Source organism: Pseudorca crassidens, chromosome 1, assembly GCF_039906515.1.
Source record: "Pseudorca crassidens isolate mPseCra1 chromosome 1, mPseCra1.hap1, whole genome shotgun sequence".
Classification (NCBI taxonomy): Eukaryota; Metazoa; Chordata; class Mammalia; order Artiodactyla; family Delphinidae; genus Pseudorca; species Pseudorca crassidens.
In genome coordinates this window covers 111,202,003-111,221,902 of record NC_090296.1, presented here as the reverse complement: position 1 = coordinate 111,221,902, position 19,900 = coordinate 111,202,003, and the positions used below count along the sequence as shown (strand labels likewise).

At 46.4% G+C, this 19,900-nt stretch overlaps 1 long non-coding RNA gene across 2 annotated transcripts in view; it reads right to left on the bottom strand.

The window, feature by feature from the left end:
- The window catches only part of LOC137230240 (uncharacterized), a 118,419-nt gene that overhangs the window by 89,152 nt on the left and 9,367 nt on the right, over positions 1-19,900 (bottom strand). For both annotated transcript variants that reach the window (XR_010946048.1, XR_010946049.1), the window contains one exon: positions 10,670-10,849. This is a non-coding gene — a long non-coding RNA (uncharacterized lncRNA). The remainder of the gene's footprint in view (positions 1-10,669; positions 10,850-19,900) is intronic.

Here is a 19,900-nt window from a genome sequence, read left to right as displayed (position 1 = left end):
ATTGTGTTGTAAAGTTCTCATACGTATATGAAGCGGTATACCTTCACTCAAAGGGGGGCGTGGTAAGTTAAGGAGTTTACCATGTGCTTTCTGTTGGGACTGTTAGCGGAGAAGATACAGGTCAGGAGCATCTGAGATCAGGGCTTCTGGGGAGGGACCAGGGCAGAAGCTGGACACCCTGCCCCTGGTCAGGCAGTGCTGCAAGGCCAGGGGACGTAGGAGGAGGCCACAGCCAGCTGCAAATAAACCACAATTTCTAAGACTCAGAACTGAACTTAAGAGCGGCAAGAAGGTCCTTCTCAGTATTCCCTCTCACTGGCTCTAAATTTAGCACTTGTGTGGAGTGTTCCAGAACATAACCAAATAAAATTACATATTCCCAGTGGATGCCATAGTTCATTTGACATTTTTGAGGCCAAATAATGTCACAGGGTAAGACATTCAGACTGAGGAATTGTTCTGTGAGACTGAGGAGGTGGAGAGAATAAACACAGTGAAAAGAAGGTATGATTCAAAGACCAACTCAAAGTCTGCATTGAAAAGGCCAGATTCCATGAAGTGAATTTTAACCAAGAGCAGGCTCCTAAACACGCAGTGAAATAACATACAGAAGCTCACAGGCTCTCTTGGTATGCTAGGTTTTCTTCACGTGGAATAAAGCATCCAGCTGGGAGCACAGGAAGAAAGCCTTACTTCCATTCCACTGAGGAAGGGTCCAAGGCACACAGAGAATGATTTGCTCAAGGATATGCTCAAATATCAGAATCAGGTCTAAGGCTTGGGCTTCTTGCCTTGTGATTCAGAGTTCTAGCTATTTTCAAAGTGGTGAATCTTTGAAACTTTTTAATGAAGTATAATATGTAGGCAGAAAAGTGAACAAATAAAGGATCAGAAACTGATCACACCAATATAACTAGCACGTTTATCAAGAAAAAGAGTACTTCCAGCTCCAGAAGTCCTCTCCTGCTCCTTTCCAGTCACTATCCCCCCCCCCCAGATGTACTATTCTGACATTTAAGCAACAGAATACTTTTGTCTGTTTGTACTTTCTAGAAATGGAAAAATAATTTTTTTTGCTTCTGTTTGCTTTAGCTCAGCATTTTCTAGTGAGGTTCATCCACATTTTTGCATATTCAGATAGACTGTTCATTCTCATTGCTGTACCATATCCCATTATTTGATTATGCCACAATTTATTCTCTCTACCCAATACCAAGGGCATTTGAGTAGTTCTTAGTACAGAGCTATTACAAAGAATTGCTGTCATGAAAATTCTTTCAGGTGCCCTTGATGAATATGTGTACACAGTTCTGTTGGGTTCATGTCTAAGACTGGAATTGCTGAGTCTTCGGGTATGTACATGCTAAGTTTTAGTAAATTCTATAATTGTCAAATTTAAATTTTGCCTCTCATCATTTGAAAATCACCTAACTATAAAATTTTGCATCTGTTTACATCTGGACATCTGTCTTATATCACCAAATAATTGTCTTCTCTGTTCATCTGGATCACTGGGGAGCAGCTCACGACTTGAACTTTTCTGTATCTCCTTGGTGCTGGGTACTTGGGGCAGGTACACAGTATCTGTTATATAAATACTTTCTTATCCAAATGTACAAAGAAATGCATAGGCTTGGTTCTGCTTCCAAGAAAGCGTCACTGACTCAGATACACATGGGAGAGACACAAAACATCTTAATAGAAAGAATAACCAAGCCAAGATTGGTTTAAAAAACTTGAGCAGAGACCATGGTTCATAAATCTCTGCATCCGTCACAGTACTTGATACTGTCTCACACAGAATAGGTGCTCAACTGTCTATCTGCCAAATGAATGAAATCAAGGTAGGAATGATGGTGAATTGCGTTTATCACCTATAGCTCAAAGGCAAGTTCATTCCGAGATGGGAAAACGAGATGAATATAGAACTGCGTAAAAGTTGGAGGAAAACATGCATTAATCCAGCTTGTAGAAAACATTTCATATAAGGAAAGAAACTTAAGTGTTTTATTAATTTTCTGGCCACTCCCTCCAGAGACAGAGAAATCTTGGATCTCTTGCCCTGATCCTAAACAACGTAAAACTGAAGAGCAGACATGTTTGAGGGGCTGGAGGTTAAACTTTATTCCTCAATAACTGGATGCAGTGGGACAAGCAAGATTTGAACAGTTTCAATAACACCAAAGACAAGTGTCTCTCTCTAAGAGACCCTGACCTCGAAGACTCAAGGTGAGCCCTGGGGTGGTGGCTGATGGAGGGTCTGACCGCTGGCACAGGCTCTGGTTACTAGGAATTAAGGTTCAGCTTCTCCGTCTATGCAGCGACAATGTAAAGACAGGCTTAAGTCATAAGAAACTAAGATGGGATGGTGAGGTTTTTCTTGAAGGGTTTGCAGAGCAAAGGAGAGCTTTGAAAAGGGATCTGAACTTGACAGTGTCTTGAATCCCTCGACAGACCCTCAGGCCCCAGCAGGCGGAGAGCAAGTTACACAGAAGTGCATTTCTGCTGAGGGCAGCACAAAGGAAGTGTCTTTCATTCACCTCAAAACCAGATAGAATGAAAAATAGACCTCTGTGAGGTATGCTCATGGCATGTTTTGACATCTCACAGGAAATCACATTTCTGCCAAGGAAAAGCCAAGAGTTTTTGGTTGGGACCCAAAGGACTCTTTCAAACTTCTCATTAGCAAGCCAGAGAGTAATGTGAGGGTTCTCACCCACTCTGTAAGCGTCTCCCTTTCCTTAAAATCAGAAAACCCCAGGAATATTTTCTAAATGGAGAAAGAACTCACAGAGGACTATCACAGCTGTCCTGAAGCCAGGATGAGAGGAGTGACCCCTTCTCAGGGCCACTGTTGGCAGGTGTGCCCAGCCCAGTCCCACTTGGGCTTGAGAGAGAAAGGAAAGGGGATGAGGGTGGGGATGTGGAGGGGGAGGGGTGATGGAGAGAAAGGAAGACTAGGAAAGAGCTAGGAAGGTCAGAGGCAGAGAAGAAAATGAATGTTTACTGAGCACCTACTCTGTGCCAGGCTTTTACATAAACTATCTCATTTGATCCCCAAAGCAACTCTACAAAGTAGGTACTATTAATCCTATTTATTATTATTAATTGTCTTTATTATTATAATTATTTTTACCTATTAATACTCCTTAATTCTCTTTTTGTTAACTTTTTAGTTTATATTGGAGTATAGTTGATTAGCAATGTTATGTTAGTTTCGGGTATACAGCAAAGTGAATCAGTTATACATATGCATGTATCTATTCTTTTCCAAATTCTTTTCCCAATTAGGTTGTTACATAATATTGAGCAGAGTTCCCTGTGCTAAACAGTAGGTCCTCGTTGCTTATCCATTTTAAATATAGCAGTGTGTACATGTAAATCCCAAATTCCCTAACTATCCTCCCCCTGAGGGATATTATTCCTATTTTTACGGGCAAGGAAATTAAGGCTTGCCTAAAATCACACAGCTAGTCCCCTTCCCCTTGGGCCAATGGGCTACAGAGGGCTTTGCTCTGGCCCTCCTCTCGCCATGTTGCTCTCCAAGAGGTCAAGAGTCCCAGGGGCAGGGGATGTACTTCCCCAGAGCCTGTGTGCCTCCGCACCCCAGATGATGCTCCAGGTACCTGGAACCCAGGAATTCCCCGCCAGAGGGTCCTAAGCCTTCTTTCAAGGCCCACAGAGGTCTCTTCCCTGGATCCATACTCCTGAAGGGGTGCTGGGATATTGATGTGTGTACTCCCAGGCCTCAAGGGTGACAGAGGGGGTGCTGTTGGCAGGGGTGTGTGAGCTAGTTTGCACGCATGCACGTGAGGCCTCTGGTGATGCAGGACAGAGCTGGCGGTGGGGAGAGAGTGGGAAGAGAAGGAAGGGGCAGGCATGGACAGGGGAGGAGGCTGGAGACTGGGTCTTCTCATAGTATCAGAGCAGAAGTCCAAGGAGTCTGGGAATTCTAAATCAAAGCTAGCCTTCTAGGTAGTTATGAAGGTATGTTTGTCAGGGTGTAGGACAGAACTTGCATTTAACAGTTTGTTAAATATATATATATATTTTTTTAACTCTTCAATATTGAGCCATACAGCAGGGCGGCCTTCATTTCTGCTCTCGCCTGGCTCCTGCAAGTGTTGGTGGGCTGCCTATAGTGGATAAAGAGGTACAGCTGGTGGGAACCGAGCGCTTCTCTGTCCAATGCCAAGGATGAATGCTTTTAATTGCCCCACGAAACCCGACACCACAGAGAAGTCAGGGACAGGAACAGAGCTGTTAAGTAATTTATGGAAATTTTCTTATTTTATAGAAATTATAATTTCTGACAGTTTCCCATCGCAGGTCCTGAACTGTTCTGAACATGCTGCCCTTGGAAAGCCACCTCCTCTTCTGGGCTCAGTTCCCTCCGCGGGGAAATGAAGGGCCTGGATGACCTCTAAGGGGTCATTCAACTTGAAGACACTAGGCGTCTGAAGAGTAATAAAACCTGTTTTCTAACTGTACTGGGGGATCTCAGCAATACCAGAAAATAATACTGTAAAGACTGCAATGGTGAAGACAATAAAATGAACGAATCACATTGGACACCTGAAGGGCCTGGCTTTGGCCATCAATGTCTTGAAAGGGCAGGGGCCGGGGCAGCAGTAGGGAAACAGGGTGGGAAACTGAACACCTCCGAGCAATGGGAAACCAAAGGCACAGGGAAGCGTCTGGGGTGGCCAGTGGGGCCGGGACCTGGTAGCCTGTCGTGGTCCTGCCTGCTCCGTGTCTCTTGGAGGAGAGGGGGCAGGGGGCAGACCCTGGACAGGAGGTGAGTGCATTTGGGCCCCTGGGCAGCCAGAGCCCAGGCTGAAGGAAGGGAGGTGGCCAGGGCCCAGGTAGGGTGGGACCACAACGGGCTCACCGGGGGACTCCCAGGTATGGGTCCTGGGAGCAGTGTTCCTGCCTCTCAACCTCCATCACCCTGTTCTCTCTCTCTCTCCATGGAGAATCCTGCCTCACTCTTCCTTCAGTCCAGATGGCTGTTTCCTATCAGTTAGCCTGAAGAGGCCGCTTGCTGAGATCCTCTAGGGGCAGGGCTGTCTCCCTAGGGAGACGCATTGGTCTCTTGCCCCCTACTCTGAGCCACGGATCATCAGCCCGCCCTCCCACAGACCCAGCGCTGAGGTTGGTGGTGGTTCTCCACGCGCCTGGGTGCTGCTCCTCAGGTGCACTGGGGAGGGGATAACTTGGGAACTACAGGGCGGAAGGAGCTTGGGTTCTCAAGCCAGAGCATCTGGGGTTGATTTCCTGCTTCCTTACCTACTGGCTATGTGCTCTTGCGCAAGATTCTGAATCGTTCTGAACCTCAGTTTTTGTTGTCCATAAAGTGGAGATGATAATTTCCTGTCCTCTAGGGTTGTGATGAAGACAGGATAAGAAAATATATTCAAAGTGTCTAGTCTAGGGCCTAGTCCAAATGGAGATTCTTTAAATATTATTGCCTATCTCAAGCACAAACTGTAAAGGAAGGAAACCTTCCATCTCGAGTCCAGTCCTCCGCTCCTGAGAGGTTCCTTTGTAATTTCTTTGAACCGTGCAATTTAGCACCGAATTATACATGCATTTATTTCAGAACTTAATATTAAAGTCAATAACACCTTTAAAAAGTAAGTAACAACACGTGTACGGATTTCCTCTCTCCACACTCTCTCAACTCACTTATACTGTGGGCCTTCCCCAGAGCAATGAGATAAAAAGCGAGGGCGCTGGAATCTAGCGCTCTCTGCGGCCTCTAGATTAGGCTCTTGGTCTCCCAGAGGGTTCTTAGAGCTCACCATCCATTTTCTTCCACTGAGCTTAAGCATCGAAGCATTTTTTGTGGAGAAAGCCAGACAAATACACGGTGGGGGAGACAGGAAATCAGGATTTGTAGGTTGGGGAGAAACACTTCTGGCTCAAGTCAGCAGGACCTGGCCTTCTTTCAGGCAGCACCCACACTTCTGCTGCAAACTCTGCTAAGTCAGACCCTGCAAAACCCAGAGGACATGCGGGCAAAAGCCTTGGTTACAGCAGATACAGAGGCAGACTTGGGAAGGATCTGCTGTGTAGAGGTGCTGTTTGGCACGCTGTGGACCTCCAAAGTAAGACATACTGTACAGCCTGTGCGCTCAGTGGCCCAGTCCTGGGTAAGGTTGGGGTATGGGGGGCAAGGGCAGGGCAGGATAACAGGTGATAGGACAAACGAGATGAAACTGAGGCCGCTGGAACGGCTGTGGAGGTCATCCACTGCACAACCCCGGTTCCAGCCCCTAGACTGCCGGACCTGGGGATGGTGCGTGCCAAGGCTGGGCCATGCAGCAGCCCTTGGATAATTGCCGTGACTGAAATACACATAAAGGGATGGAGAAACATGAGTGAGAGGGCCATGGTGTCTGGCTCTGTGTGGGTGTGTAAAATGCAGAAAGAAGTATCAGTATTGATTCCATCAATACCTCCTCTAGACCTTCCTTCTGCGTCTCACTCTTCTTTTTTCTTTGCAAAAATTCCCACTTTTTGACAGTGCATCATAACGACTAAAATGATTCTTGGCCCCATAATTCTTTGACATGCACAAGACTTGGCAGACTCACAGGAAAATGAGGTCATTTTACAAAACCTTGTAATGTTTGGAACCTGTGCTTTCCATGGTGGGCAGCGAGGCCGGGGGGAGGGGCAGTAACCCGGACACAATCTCGTCAGTTGGAAGTGTCCAAGCCAGGAACCTCCCCTCCCTCGGGGAGGTGTGACGGACGGAGGCCTTTTACACCTGGGAACGGGTTTCACGCCATTGAGAGGAAGGCTTTGAGTCTCCGAGCTGGGAGAACGGCTGGGCCGGCCTGCTCTTCCCAGCTGCTTTGCACGTAAAATCTGAGCGAGCTTATTTTAGAAAGATATTTAACGCCGAATGCCGAATGCATGGCTCACACATACCTGGGAGCGGTGGCGGCCGGTCCATCACAGGAGGGAGAGCAATCAAAGTGTCCCGTAACGTTAGCCGCCCGGGGAGGGGCGAGGGCGCGGGGGGTGGGGGGGGCCGGGAATAAGCTGAGAGCGCGCCGTGCTCATCCCACCCTCCAGAGTCACCAGTTCACATTCTCACAGCACAGCGGATTAGCAGCTGCAGGTTTCCTCCCCACCTACATGTCCCCTGAGGTCTGCGAGCCACCTTCTGCTAGGAAGGCCTTTGAGAGGCAGGGTTTGTCAGCACTGCAGAATACGCTGTGCTTATACCACAAACTGCTTCTTGATAAAAAAAAAAGAAGAAGAAATGACACGTCCCTGGGGTCTAATCCTTCTCTGTGTGAAGCCTGTCTTTCTGGTGCTGTCTTTCAAAGTAGCTCCCATATGTCTCTAGAGGTGAGCTGGGGGTGCAGGTGTGGTGCGTGCCGTGAAGATGCAAAAAGGAGGCCTCTTTTCGGTCTGTTCAAAGCTTTCCTGTTTGGGGGGTACAGAGGTCTGCCTGCCCAAGTGCAAATGGAGAGAGGAGAGTGGGGGCCAAGTGTGAGGGCTGGAGGGACTGACGACGCCAGGGTCTCCCTCTGGTTCCACCTCTTAACTGTTAGAAGCTCTGAGGTCCTCAGCCAAATCATCTAACTTGTCTGCTGTAGCTTTATTTTTTTGTCTGTTAACGTGGGGGATTGATATCTGCCTATCCCTTGAGGTCAAGGTATATAAGAGAAAGTACCCAACGGCACTGTGCAAACTAAAAGTGTGATAAGATTATCGTTATTTTGCTGCATAGTCAATATTGGACTATTCTTTCTTATGAGCCCTAATACTAATCAACAAGAGACACGTGAAAAGCCCAATCAATTCAACCAACTAATGTATATTAAGAAACTACCATGCGCTGGAAATTGTATTAGCCACTGAGAGTGGAAAGATGAATATTACATGATTTCTATTTTCATATTTACTGAATTTTAAGTCCTCTGTATGCACTTGTGGGCTGTATATTTATGAGTTACCGAACTAATGGACATTTCACTTCCATCTGCCTTGGGAATCCAGACGATACATAACCCCCCCCACACACACACACACACTCTCGTCCTCACTCCTTTCCAGAACTGTGACCCTATGGTTTCTGCTCCTCTGCTTGGTACAGAGGCCACCTCAGATCACACAGTTGCCATGACACACAGCCTTGCAGTAAAAGAGGGTTCAGTGCTGTCACCATGTGAAGCCCTCCGGGCCTCCCAGGGTCATTGGTGTGGGTCAGCGGGAGAAAGAGAACTCAGCTGCGATCAGTCAGTCCTGGATTTGAGTCCGGGCCCTGCTCCTTATTAGTTTAGTTAATTGCGTTCCCCTCAGCAAGACTGAGGCTGGGATTCTCTGCCTATGAGGCACACCCGCTTCAGCGCGCTCTCAGAGAATGACCAGAGGAGCTCCCAGTTCAGAACCCTTCTCCAACACTTGGACAGCTTCTTAACCTCACTTAGAACTAGAGGAGGTCATTCATTCACCCCACAAATATTCACTGGGCACCTCTATGTACCAGGCACTGCTCTCCCTATGGCAGACAGCAAGAACAAACCAGCAAGGGGCCTGCTCTCCTGGAGCTCATCCTCCAGCCTCTTCATCACACGGTTCTTCCCAAGAACACCAGGGGCCTTAAAATCTCAAACAAGCATATGGACTTGGCTCCGTTCTTCTGACCTAGAATAGTTGCTTGGGCTGCATTTTACCAACACTGCCTTATCGTAATTGCTCTCTGACATCTGGGAAAGAATTAAGTCATGATTTAGATCTTAATCTGTGCCCAAGGTTTGCTTTCCAAATGCAATGGTTACTTTCAAGTTGCCCCAAAAAGAGTGTCCGTGAGGGTCCTACAGACAGAAGGGTCTCAGCCACAGCCGCCAGCACGTGGGAATTAAGAAGCGCATGGCCCATGGGTTCTTTTGGAGCCACATGGGGAGGGGCCTGGTCAGACGCTTCACCTGGAGCCAAGTGGTAGACCCTGAGATGGGGCCCAGGCGCTACAGCAAAGAGCTGGGTTTCCCTTAGATCTTGCTGTGTTCCAAAGTCCCCCTCTCAGCATCTCAGTGGCCTCATGTCCCAATGAACCTGTCACTGGCTCCACTGGCTGTGGGATTTTTAGGAGGACCAGATAAAGTAATGAAAGGGTTCCTTGAATAAACACACATGTGACATTTAACAATAACAAAAATGATACCATTTCAGGACCATCTCACCGCCTGCATGTTGATATCACATTACCCTCTTTAGCCTCACTTTTCCTTAAAACATTAGTTTTTCCTTAGTAGAGAAAAAGGGACCTACACAGCAGTGTCTCTGGACCGAATGTAGCCCTGCATTTGCATCGATGAAAACAAGGAGAGCGGAGGGAGACAAAGGAAGCGTGTGTGGAGGGGCAGAGGGCAGACATGCAGGTTCGTTCCGTGTTATAGACAAACCATCAGGCTTCCTCGTGCAGGAATAAGGCGAGGCCAGTCAGGCCAGAAATTGGTCTAGCCCTGCTGGGATGCGATGGGGTGTTTGCATCCAGCCAGACAGGCCTGGAGGACAGACAACAGTACCCTTCATCATCCAAGGTAGTCACGGGACTGGCTCTCCTGAGACACACAGGGCCTGACCTCCTGTTGGAGCACGAGGGTCCACAGGGCCAGCCTGGGGTGAGCTAGTGGTGGTGGGGCTCTGCCTCCCTCCAGGGCTCCTGGTGTCGAAAGAGAGGCCTGAGCCTCTAACATTTAACAAAGACAGTTCAGCCAAGGCCTTCCATGCCAGAGGCTGGGTCAGCTTCCCATGCTGAGCGCACGCCTGGAACATCCTGCCTCACTCGCTTTCCACCTCTTCTGTTAGGGGCCCACGGGGTGAGGATCTGTGGTCTGAGGGTGCCAGAGGTAGAGAGAGCCTGCTGAGAGGCAACTAGCCACGAAAAGCAGCAAGTGTGCCATGGGTGGGTAGAAATCGAAAAGAAGGGGGCTAACATTGAGTGATACTGTATCACGTACCTTATACGAGGGGCAGAAGAGGGTAAGGACTCTGCCTCCTGAGACTACCTGAGTTCAAATGCTGACTCTGCTACTCACTTGCTGTGGGGCATTGAGCAAATTACTTTACCTCTCTGGGCCTGGTTTCCTCACCTGAAACATGAGGAGAAGCAGTTGGGGACTTTTGTTGTGGGCATCAGAAACACCCTCTTGTTCACTTAAACAAAGGGGGACTGAGGGGCTGGCTGTAGGTAGCTCACAGAGGAGGGGGACTGCTGTAGAAAGGGGGGCTCAGAAACATCAGGCCCCAGAGTTACTCCAGGGATCCCGGAAGCAGACCCAAACCCAGGTTGCATCCGCTGTGGGGATGAATCAGGCCCCTGAAGAATCCCAATCCTGTGCGACAGAGCCTGACCGGCCTTGCAGGGTCACATGGCCACCCTTTGGCTAAGAGAGGATGCGAGACAGCCCCGCCAACCTGCATAGAGTAGGACAGAGATTGTTCTCAGAACAGAGCTGGGCGCAGTACCAGAAGAAAGCGTGAATGGCTGCCAGGCCAAAAATATCAGAGAAATCCAACACAGTGGCCAATGACTCCCACCAGTAGGGTTGTTGTGAGGAACAAAGGCGATCAAACAGTAAAGCGCTTAGCACAGTGCTTTGCTTGTTCTAAGAGGCCAACAAGGTTTAGCTGCCCTATCACTTACCTTAATCCTCAACAACTGTGAAGTATTGCCCCCGTTGTCCAGATGGGAAACTGCGACTCCAACCGGTAAAGAGTTACCCGAGGTTGCTGCGGTGCCGAGCAAGATTCTGACCCCAGCGCTCCCTGCAGAGGCAGCTGCACAAACTGCAAAGCCTTGTGCAAGATGAAAACGAGGGACACCCTGTTCAAAAAGCAGGGGGAAAAAATACCATTAAAGGAACCAAAACATAAAGCTTTTTCTTTCCTTCCTGTGTCTCTCTCTAGAGTCTTGCTGTTTTTATTTGCTACTTAATGTCATTAAAAATTTTAATCATTAGCGTTAATTTTACTGGTCTTTAAATTGTGCAATACCAGTTTTAAATACACATAAGAGCATTTAACTTGTATGTGGAATCACCAGATCATCCTCAGCACAGGTGGTCGGCTAATCCAGAGAAGTACCGTGAGTAAGAAAGGATATATATAGTTGACTTCCTGTCCGTGTTTCTCAGAACATCATTGCCTTATTTCTGCATTGGAAGCAAGCTCTGATTTGATTGGAAAGTGTGGCCTCTTGGGGTTTTCAGTGTCACAGGCATAACACGCTTATCTCGTGCTCAGGTTGGGTCTCGCTGGATTCCTGCATCGTGGATCCCCTGGAATTCTGTGTTCACGGGGCACCACGAATGCCTTGTGCACGTGAAGCAGCTCGGAGAGGCTGACACGCATATTGCTGGGGTCTCCTGCATTTACTCATCTCTGCTTACGTGCATTCCCTGACCTTTGGACTTAACTCGCAAAATACGAATTGAAAAATAAAATTACTAAGGATTTCAGGACAGTGACAGCAGAGCATTAAACCAAGGGTGAGGTCCTTCTGAACTGGCCCTGCTTGCCTCTGACCTCAGAGCCCTGGCTTTTAGAACACACGCACCCCTGACCCCAGGAGTCAAAAGCCTGTTTCTCCCCTGGGATTGCTTTTGCTGTATGAGAGAAACCCTGAGTTTTGCCACTAGGGCTCCAAGAGCTGAGGGCAACCTGGGCTCAGGGGAAACCAAGCAGGTGGAGGAAAGTGTGCCCGGGAACCTCTCTGAACAGAGCGTGGGACCACAGGACTGGTGAACTCCCGCATGGGCTATAAATGTCCATACCAAGCGGAGCACGGTCAGGGACACACACAGGTCTGCAACTGGAACCCGCATTCTCTGAGTGCAAAGCTCAGATATATCTGCCCAGCTTCACCCAGCGAGAGGCTGAGGGGTGGAAAGCATAGCAATCCCACAGGTAGTGGTGTCATGAGCCTCTGGGCTGCAGGTGGCTCCCAGGTGAGCTCTCCAGGGAATATGAAACCCTCAGAATTGGTCTTGGGCCCAGAGCAGAGCTGGGTGCCCTGCCCGCTGGCCCCTCCTCCCCAGGAGCACCACTCCAGCTCTGTGGGCTGAGCTGCCGCCTCTCTTAGAGCATCAGGCCCACGCTGGCTCTGTCAGCTCAGAGGGGCTCAGCTGGGATGCCTCCCAGGGATCTGTACGCCAGTTCTGGAAACTTCTCCCACACCCCACCTCTTTGGGATTTCCAGTGGGGAGCGCAGAATCTCCCCATCCCCACAAAGCTCCACCCCACCCCGGTGCTTCCTGGGGATTTTACTGGCAAGCCAGCCACTGGAGTGACCAGCAGGCCCCTTGGTGGGGATGGGAGGCTGCAGCAGGAGAGCAAAGAGCTGTTTCTCCTCTGACCTTAAAGGAAAGACAGCAAAGGGGACTGGGATTTATTTCCTGTTCCTAAGAAGCCAATAAAGACATTGATATTGTGCCTCAGTTTCTTACCTGCAACACTGAGGAAATTTTCAGAGGAGGGAAAGGGAGGAATAAAATGTGGAGGCTGAGCTGTAACGGCTGTAATGCCCCTTGACAACCCCGGCTCTGCCACCCACAATCTCTACAATTTGTGTTAGCCCTGCACCAGCCCCCATGCCTGCCTCTGTAAGCGGGGGCCGTGCCCGCAGCCTCTGTGAGGATTATGGTGACACGGGGCTGTTACGTGCCCAGGCAGGCCCTATAGTGGAGGTACTGCCTTGTCGCTGTTGTCCTAGGGGGTTTTCAGAAGCTCCCGAAAAGCAGATTTGCCTCCTTTTAAGCAGATGGAACTGATAGAGACAATAACCTTTGTCTCCACCAGTTTCAGTATTTATACCTGAAAGAAAGAGCCTTTTTATCAGAGAACAGGAAATAAGGTTTGACCTACAAATACTTCATTTTACCAACTGCCTCAGGGAAACTTCTTGGTCAACTCCCTCCCTTAAAAGCTTGTGGGAGCTCTGAGAGCTTCTCCCTCCATCCCTGGAGAGCCTTTGTCTGCCTGGCAGGAATAGGCCCTTTCCAGGCCTGCAGTAAATCACTGTTGGTCAAGGGGCTCAGTGGGAGGTGAGTTGCAGCCCTGCGGGTGGGCTGAGGAGGCATCTGCTGCCTCGGCTTTTTAGGACTGGGGGCACCTCATAAACACCCTCTGCCCACACATAAATATCATATACCTGGCAAGTAAAGCCACGCTCCCATGCTCCTTTCCTTTGTTCTAAAATGTGTGCTTTCATCAGTGTCTTACAGTTTTCTGCATACAGGTCTTTTGTCTCCTTAGGTAGGTTTAGTCCTAGGTATTTTATTCTTTTTGTTGCAGTGGTAAATGGGAGTGTTTCCTTAATTTCTCTTTCTGATTTTTCATCATTAGTGTATAGGAATGCAAGAGATTTCTGTGCATTAATTTTGTATCCTGCTACTTTACCAAATTCATTGATTAGCTCTAGTAGTGTTCTGGTAGCATCTTTAGGAATCTCTGTGTATGGTATCCCGTCATCTGCAAACAGTGACAGCTTTACTTCTTCTTTTCCGATTTGGATTCCTTTTATTTCTTTTTCTTCTCTGACTGCTGTGGCTAAAACTTCCAAAACTATGTTGAATAATAGTGGTGAGAGTGGGCATCCTTGTCTTGTTCCTGATTTTAGAGGAAATGCTTTCAGATTTTCCACCATTGAGAACGATGTTGGCTGTGGGTTTGTCATATATGGCCTTTATTATGTTAAGGTAAGTTCCCTCTATGCCTACTTTCTGGAGAGGTTTTATCATAAATGGGTGTTGAATTAGATATACCATGTTCTTGGACTGGAAGAATCAACATTGTGAAAATGACTCTACTACCCAAAGCAATCTACAGATTCAACGCAATCCCTATCAAACTACCAATGGCATTTTTCACAGAACTAGAACAAAAAATTTCACAATTTGTATGGAAACACAAAAGACCCTGAAGAGCCAAAGCAATATTGAGAAAAAAAAAAACGGAGCTGGAGGAATCAGGCTGCCTGACTTCAGACTAAACTACAAAGCTACAGTAATCAAGACAGTATGGTACTGGCACAAAAACAGAAATATAGATCAATGGAACAGGATAGCCCAGAGATAAACCCACACACATATGATCACCTTATCTTTGATAAAGGAGGCAAGAATATACAATGGAGAAAAGACAGCCTCTTCAATAAGTGGTGCTGGGAAAACTGGACAGCTACATGTAAAAGAATGAATTTAGAACACTTCCTAACACCATACACAAAAAGAAACTCAAAATGGATTAAAGACCTAAATGTAAGGCCAGACACTATAAAACTCTTAGAGGAAAACACAGGCAGAACACTCTACGACATAAATCACAGCAAGATCCTTTTTAGGCCACCTCCTAGGGAAATGGAAATAAAAACAAAAATAAACAAATGGGACCTAATGAAACTTAAAAGCTTTTGCATAGCAAAGGAGACCATAAACAAGATGAAAAGACAACCCTCAGAAAGGGAGAAAACATCTGCAAACGAAGCAACTGAAAAAGGATTAATCTCCGAAATATACAAGCAGCTCAAGCAACTCAATATCAAAAAAACAACCAACCCAATCCAAAACTGGGCAGAAGATCTAAATAGACATTTCCCCAAAGAAGATATACAGATTGCCAACAAACACATGAAAGGATGCTCAACATCACTATCATTAGAGAAATGCAGATCAAACTACAATGAGGTATCACCTCACATCAGTCAGAATGGCCATCATCAAAAAATCTACAAACAGGGCTTCCCTGGTGGTGCAGTGGTTGAGAGTCTGCCTGCCAATGCACGGGACACGGGTTCGAACCCTGGTCTGGGAAGATCCCACGTGCCACGGAGCAACTAAGCCCATGCGCCACAGCTACTGAGCCTGAGTGCCTGGAGCCTGTGCTCTGCAACGAGAAGGCCGCGACAGTGAGAGGCCCGCGCACTGCGATGAAGAGTGGCCCCCGCTCACCGCAACTAGAGAAAGCCCTCTCACAGAAACGAAGACCCAACACAGCCAAAAATAAATTAAAAAAAAAATCTACAAACAATAACTGCTGGAGAGGGTGTGGAGAAAACGGAACCCTCTTGCACTGTTGGTGGGAATGTAAATTGATACAGCCACTATGGAGAACAGTATGGAAGTTCCTTAAAAAACTAAAAATAGAACTACCATATGACCCAGCAATCCCACTACTGGGCATGTACCCTGAGAAAACCATAATTCAAAATGAGTCATGTACCACAATGTTCATTGCAGCACTATTTACAATAGCCAGGACATGGAAGCAACCTAAGTGTCCATGGACAGACAAATGGATAAAGAAGGTGTGGCACATATATACAATGGAATATTACTCAGCCATAAAAAGAAACAAAATTGAGTTATTTGTAGTGAGGTGGATGGACCTAGAGACTGTCATACAGAGTGAAGTAAGTCAGAAAGAGAAAAACAAATACCGTATGCTAACACATATATATGGAATCTAAAAAAAAAATGGTTATGAAGAACCTAGGGGCAGGACAGGAATAAAGACTCAGATGTAGAGAATGAACTTCAGGACACAGGGAGGAGGAAGCGGGGGTAAGCTGGGACGAAGTGAGAGTAGCATGGACATATATACACTACCAAATGTAAAACAGATAGCTAGTGGGAAGCAGCCGCATGGCACAGGGAGATCAGCTCATGCTTTGTGACCACCTAGAGGGGTGGGACAGAGAGAGTGGGAGGGAGACGCAAGAGGGTGAGGGGGCTATGTTCTAGTTTGGTGAGAATAGGACTGAGTTGACGCCCTGCATTCAATTTGTGCTTTTCCTGGAATTTCTTTTCTGTTCTTTCCGGAGGGGAAGGGCCGAAAAAGGACCATTCCAGGGCGCGGCGCTGGGCTTGCCACATTTGGGAGCGCCGCCTGAAGTTGGGCGCACAGCCTCCCGACGCCCTGCCGTTGGGCTGGTGGAGGCCGCAGCACTGCTAGGGTTGTATCAGTCCTCCTGTTTGCACTATTTCTTTTTGCGACCATGGCCCCGCCTTAAGTATTTCTAATTAAGAAACAAAACCTCAGGAAACCGAAACTTAACCAGCCGCTCTCGCTTCTGTAATTACGCCTGCTGACCCCCGCCCCCGCAACCGTCCAACCAATCAGACGGCGACTAGTGTCTCTGTTTAAAAGTCAACCAATCGGCGACTAGTGTCTCTGTTTAAAAGTCAACCAATCGGCGACTAGTGTCTCTGTTTAAAAGTCAACCAATCGGCGACTAGTGTCTTTGTTTAAAAGTCAACCAATCGGCGACTATGTTTGTACCGGTCTATAAAAGAGCTGTACTAAACTCCGCCAGGACCTCTTAGCGTCACCGGCAACGAGTGCGCGGAGGTCCAGGTTCGAACCTGCAATAAATGACCCTTGCCGTTTGGCTTTGACTCTCGACTCTGGTGGTCTTGTGGAGGGGCCTCGCGACCTTGGGCATTTCAAGGGAGGGGTATGGGGATATATGTATATGTATAGCTGATTCACTTTGTTATAAAGCAGAAACTAACACACCATTGTAAAGCAATTATACTTCAATAAAGATGTTAAAAAAATAAATAAATTAAATAAAATGTGTGCTTGGGGCCCAGAGTATCTCCATTGGCCGGGCCTGTCTGACCAGTGTTCCTGGGGCAGGTCTGTGCCCTCCAACTGCTGCAGGAGCAGAATAATATTTTGAGAGCTCCAATGTGGAAACATCTGCAGTGAAATCGCCTCTCTGTGTTGGGTAAGAAAGTAGGAGAAGAAAAAACCCACTGTCAGGAGCACACATCTGCATTTCTCGCTCAGGCCCTGGAAGCTGTATGGAGCTGGTGGGCTGCAGGGCTGGACCAGGTGTGGGGCATTGTCTGGCTAATGAAGTATTTAAGGGCTGTGTGCAGACCCTGCCCCCTGGGGCCCAGCAGCCCACAGGGCACTCTCATTAAGCTGACCCTGGAGGAGGGGGAATTGGTGGCTGCATTTTGGGCACAGGTGCAGCCAGAAAATCCCCTTTCCTTACAGGTGCTGGCCATTCCAGGTCAGTAAGGTCAGCTTATTACCCCTAAAAGAGAGGTCAGGGGAGGAGGTGCAGGCCGCGCCTGCCTCCCGGCCCCTCCTTACTCCACCCACAGCACACATGTCTTTTGGTAGGCTCTGGGGTGGGGAGCGGGCACTAGCATCAGAGAGCTGGCGTCAGCAATGTGTCAAAAGAAGCAACCACAGCAGAGTAACAGGGTGTCTGGTTAACATTCCAACTCTTCCAGGAAGTCTTCCTTGACTTCTCCAGAGCAGATGGATTACTCCTTCTCGGAAACTCACACAGTATGGACAATCTGCACCATAAATGTACCCCTGGTTAGGAACACAGTATGCCTGGCCCCAAATACCAGCTCTATGATTGACCAGATGGGTGACTTTGGGCAAGTTACTTCTTCTCTCTACTTCCTTCCTTTACTTTCAGTCTGAGAAAAGTGAAGATGCCCACTGTGTAAAGTATTGTGGCAAGTACACTATTCAAGATACACAAAGTGCTTAGAACAAACCCTGGTGCAGAACAAGCCCTAGACAAGAGGCTGCTATTATAATCATATAACTTTTTTTGTGGTAAAGTATGCATAATATAAAATTTACCATTTTAGCCATTTTTAAGTATTCAGTTCAGTGGCATTCAGTACGTTCATGTTGTTGTGCAACCATTGCCACTGTCCACCTCCAGAATCTTTTCACCATCTCAAACTGAAACTCAGTTTCATTAAACAATAATTCTTCGCTCCACCCTCTCCCCAGCTCCTGGTAACCTCTATTCTCCTTTCTGTCTCCAATCATAACTTTTGATATAAATATCTTATTTTCTTTATTCAACAAATAGTTATTAAACACATACTTTGCACCTGGAACTGAAGTAGAATCTGGGAACACGGATCAACACAGCCTATGCCCTTGTAGAGCTTTAACTCTAGTAGATTGACGTTGGTAATGAGCAAAAAATTGCACAAGACAATCTCAGACAGAGATGCATGCTATTGTTGAAAAAAAAATATCCAGAACTCGGAAATAGGCAAAAGAGAGTACAGTACATCCTTTCAAAGCCATACATGGGCTTTGTTTAACAACACTGCCCAAGATTATTTAATGCTCCAGAGGACACACCTATGTTTGACTTACCTATTTACCATTTGATCAGAACACAGACACAGGGAGTTACACATTAATTTGTAGATTTCCAGCCAGTAGAAAAGATTATCCCAAAGATTATGGTCTTACTGTCCTGTAGGACAGTAACCATGTTTGTATCTAACCTAGAAACCTTATAGTATAAGAGAGCTTGTAAATGAACCCACATTTATATGTGCAATTAATCTATGACAAAGGAGGCAAGAATATACAATACAATCAGGAAAAGACAGCTTTTTCAATAAGTGGTGCTGGGAAAACTGGACAACTACATGTAAAAGAATCAAACTGGACTACTTTCTCACTCTATATACAAAAATAAATTTAAAATGGATTAAAGACTTAAAAGGTAAGACCTGAAACCATAAAACTTCTAGAAGAAAACGTAGGCAGTATACTCTTTGACATTGGTCTTAGCAATATGTTTTTGGATCTGTCTCCTCAGGTAAGGGAAACAAAAGCAAAAATAAACAAATGGGACTACATCAAAAGCTTTTGCACAGCAAAGGAAACTATCAACAAAATGTAAAGGCTGCCTACCGAATGAGAGAAATTTGCCAACAGTATATTAGATAAGGGGCCAGTACACGAAATATACAAAGAACTCCTACAACTCAATATCAAAAAAACCCCAAACAACCAAATTAAAAATTGGGCAGAGGATCAGAATGGACATTTTCCCAAAGAAGACATATAGATGGCCAACAGGCACATGAAAAGATGCTCAACATCACTAATCATCAGGCAAATGTAAATCAAAAGCACAATAAGATATCAAGTCACACCTGTCAGAATGGCTGTTGTCAAAAAACAACAAATAACAAGTGTTGGTAGGGATGTGGAGAAAAGGGAACCCTTGTGCACTGCTGGTGGGAATGTAAATTTGTGCAGCCACTATGGAAAGAGTATGGAGATTCCTCATAAAATTAAAAATAGAACTACCATATGATCTGGAAATTCCATGCCGGGGTATTTATCTGAAGAAAATGAAAACACTAATTAGGAGAGATATATGCACCCCTATGTTCACTGCAGCATTATTTACAATATCCAAGATGTGGAAGAAACCTAAGTGTCCATCAACAGATCAATGGATAAAGAAAATTGGTGTATATATATATATATATATGTGTGTGTGTGTGTATGTATATATATATATATATACATACACACACACACAATGGAATATTACTCAGCCACAAGAAAGAATGAAATCTTGCCATTTGCAACAATGTGGATGGACCCAGAGAATATTATCCTAAGTGAAATAAGTCAGACAGAGAAAGACAAATATGGTATGATTTCACTTACATGTGGAATCTAAAAATCAGAACAAATGAACAAATATAACAAAACAGAAGGTCAGAGATACAAAGAACAAATAGGTAGTTGCCAGAGGGGAAGGGGGTAGGGGGAGGAGAGAAATAGGTGAGGGAGATTAAGAGGTACAAACTTCCAGTTGCTAAATAAATGAGTCACAGGTATGAAGTGTACAGTGGGGGGAATACAGTCAATAATTATGAATATCTTTTATGGTAACAGATGGTAACTAGACTTATCATAGTGATCATTTTGAAATGTATAGAAATACAGAATCACTATGCTGTATAACAGGAACTAACATAGTGTTGTAGGTCAATTATACTTCAAAAACAAACAAACTCATAGAAAAAGAGATCAGATCTGTGGTTTCCAAAGGTGGGGGTGGGGGGATAGGGAA